General features: G+C 38.4%; 1 non-coding gene across 1 annotated transcript; it reads right to left on the minus strand.

Moving 5' to 3' along the window:
- Window positions 1-1,633: 1,633 nt before the first annotated feature.
- LOC130972182 (small nucleolar RNA R71) lies at window positions 1,634-1,742 on the minus strand. Its single transcript, XR_009083377.1, has one exon. It is a non-coding gene; the product is annotated as a small nucleolar RNA R71 (small nucleolar RNA).
- Window positions 1,743-3,410: the final 1,668 nt, after the last annotated feature.

A 3,410-nucleotide genomic window follows, 5' to 3' on the forward strand; every position in this document is an offset into this window, starting at 1 on the left:
CTATTGACTTGAGTGTTTTGTTGTTTCTCATATGCATTCTCATTCTGTTAGTGTCAGTAGTATATAAACTGCTAAGTTTGGTGTCTTGCATGCATTGTTAATTGATTCCTTTTGCATTTTGATTATTAAAAATCCAAAAATATTTTTTAATTTGTGTCTTTTCAAGTCAATGATACAAAGAATTGAAGATTCAGAACATACTGTAGAGGAATTATACAGAAAAAGCTGAGCATTCAAAAAATGCCCAGTGAAGAAGGCAGACTGGCGTTTAAACGCCAGCCAGGGTGCCTGGTTGGGCGTTTAACGCCCAAAAGGGTAGTAGTTTGGGCGTTAAACGCCAGAATGTGCACCATTCTGGGCGTTTAACGCCAGGATGGCAAAAGGGGAAGATTTTGTTTTCAAAATCAATTTTTTTTCAAGTTTTCAAAGTTTTTCAAAATCAAATCTTTTTTCAAATCATATCTTTTCAATCAAATGTTTTCAAAATCAATTTCTTTCCTTTTTCAAAGATACTTACTAACAATTAATGATTTGATTGAACATTTTTTTGCCTTTTCTGTTGAGGAAGGTTTTATGCTTGAATCATATCTTTTCTTGTTAGGCAAGTCATTAATTTTTAAAAATTATATCTTTTCAAATTGTTTCAAATCATATCTTTTAAAATTGTTTTCAAATCATATCTTTTTAAAATTGTTTTCAAATCATATCTTTTCAATCACATCTTTTTAAAACCAATCATATCTTCTTAACCACATCTTTTTCAAAATAGTTTTCAATCAAATCTTTTTGATTTCTAATTTCAAAATCTTTTTCAAAGATCACTTGATTTCTTTTCCACTTTTATTTTCGAAAATCAATTAGTGTTTTCCAAAAATGTTTTCAAAATCTTTTACTTAATTTTCGAAAATTACTTCCCTTCTTCTCACATCCTTCTATTTCTGAACTAACTCTACTCCTTAATGCAAAATTCGAACTCCATCTTCTTTGATAAGTTCGAATTTTCTACTTCTGTCTTCTACTTTTCTTCCTCTGACACCTCAAGGAATCTCTATACTGTGACATAGAGGATTCCATATTTTCTTGTTCTCTTCTCTTTCGTATGAGCAGGAACAAAGACAAAGGCATTCTTGTTGAAGCTGACCCTGAACCTGAAAGGACCTTGAAGCGAAAGCTAAGAGAAGCTAAGGCACAACTCTTTATTGAGGACCTAACCAAATTCTTCGAAGAAGAAGAACACATGGCAGCCGAAAACAACAACAATGCAAGGAAGGTGCTGGGTGACTTTACTGCACCTACTCCCAACTTCTATGGGAGAAGCATCTCTATCCCTGCCATTGGAGCAAACAACTTTGAGCTTAAGCCTCAATTAGTTTCTCTAATGCAACAGAATTGCAAGTTCCATGGACTTCCATTGGAAGATCCTCATCAGTTCTTAGCTGAATTCTTGCAAATCTGTGACACAGTCAAGACTAATGGGGTTGACCCTGAGGTCTACAGACTGATGCTATTCCCTTTTGCTGTAAGAGACAGAGCTAGGACTTGGTTGGACTCACAACCTAAAGAAAGTCTAGACTCATGGGAAAAGCTAGTCAATGCCTTCTTGGCAAAGTTCTTTCCACCTCAAAAATTGAGTAAGCTTAGAGTGGAAGTCCAAACCTTCAGACAGAAGGATGGAGAATCCCTCTATGAAGCTTGGGAAAGATACAAACAATTAATCAAGAAAATGTCCTTCTGACATGCTTTCTGAATGGAGCATCATAGGTATTTTCTATGATGGTCTCTCTGAACTATCCAAGATGTCCTTGGATAGCTCTGCTGGAGGATCTCTTCATCTGAAGAAGACGCCTACAGAAGCTCAAGAGCTAATTAAAATGGTTGCAAATAACCAATTCATGTACACTTCTGAAAGGAATCCTGTGAACAATGGGACTAGTCAGAAGAAAGGAGTTCTTGAGATTGATACTCTGAATGCCATACTGGCTCAGAATAAGATATTGACTCAACAAGTCAATTTGATTTCTCAAAGTCTGTCTGGAATGCAAAATGCACCAAGCAGTACTAAGGATGCTTCCTCTGAAGAAGAAGCTTATAATCCTGAGAACCCTTCAATGAAAGAGGTGAATTACCTAGGAGAACCCTATGGAAACACCTATAATTCTTCATGGAGAAATCACCCAAATTTCTCATGGAAGAATCAAGAGAGACCTCAACAAGGTTTCAACAATAATGATGGAAGAAACAGGTTTAGCAATGGCAAGCCTTTTTCATCATCTTCTCAGCAACTGACAGAGAGTTCTAAGCAGAGTACTTCTGACTTAGCAACAATGGTCTCTGATCTAATAAAGACCACTCAAAGTTTCATGACTGAAACAAGGTCCTCCATTAGGAATTTGGAAGGACAAGTGGGTCAGCTGAGTAAGAAAATTACTGAACTCCCTCCTAGTACTCTCCCAAGCAATACAGAAGAAAATCCAAAAGGAGAGTGCAAAGCCATAAACATGGCCGAATTTGGAGAGGAAAGAGAGGAAGTGGACGCCACTGAGGAAGGCCTCAATGGGCGTGCACTAGCCTCCACTGAGTTCCCCAATGAGGAACCATGGGAATCTGAGGCTCAAAATGAGACCATAGAGATTCCATTGGACTTACTTCTGCCATTCATGAGCTCTGATGAGTATTCTTCCTCTGAAGAGGATGAGTATGTCACTGAAGAGCAAGTTGCTAAATACCTTGGAGCAATCATGAAGCTAAATGACAAGTTATTTGGAAATGAGACTTGGGAGGATGAACCCCCTTTGCTCACCAAAGAACTGGATGACTTGTCTAGGCAGAAATTACCTCCAAAGAGACTGGGAAGTGCATGGATGAATCCATCATCCTTGGCAGACCCTTCCTAGCCACAGCAAAGGCTGTGATTGATGTTGATAGAGGAGAGTTGATCATTCAAGTGAATGAAGAATCCTTGGTGTTTAAGGCCCAAGGACATCCCTCTATCATCATGGAGAGGAAGCATGAAGAGCTTCTCTCAAAACAGAGCCAAGCAGAGCCCCCACAGTCAAACTCTAAGTTTGGTGTTGGGAGGCCACAACCAAACTCTAAGTTTGGTGTTGAACCCCCACATTCAAACTCTAAGTTTGGTGTTGGGAGGTTCCAACACGGTTCTGAGTATTTCTGAGGCTCCATGAGAGTCCTCTGTCAAGCTAATGACATTAAAGAAGCGCTTGTTGGGAGGCAACCCAATGTTTTATAGTTAACTATTTTCTTTTGTTATTTTATCTTTTTTGTAGGTTGATGATCATAAGAAGTCACAAAAACAATGAAAAAAGCAAAAACAGGATGAAAAACAGGAAGAAAAACAGCACACCCTGGGGGAAGAAGCTGCTGGCGTTTAAACGCCAGTAAGCCTAGCAGTT

This window comes from Arachis stenosperma, chromosome 3, assembly GCF_014773155.1.
Source record: "Arachis stenosperma cultivar V10309 chromosome 3, arast.V10309.gnm1.PFL2, whole genome shotgun sequence".
NCBI classification, from domain to species: Eukaryota; Viridiplantae; Streptophyta; class Magnoliopsida; order Fabales; family Fabaceae; genus Arachis; species Arachis stenosperma.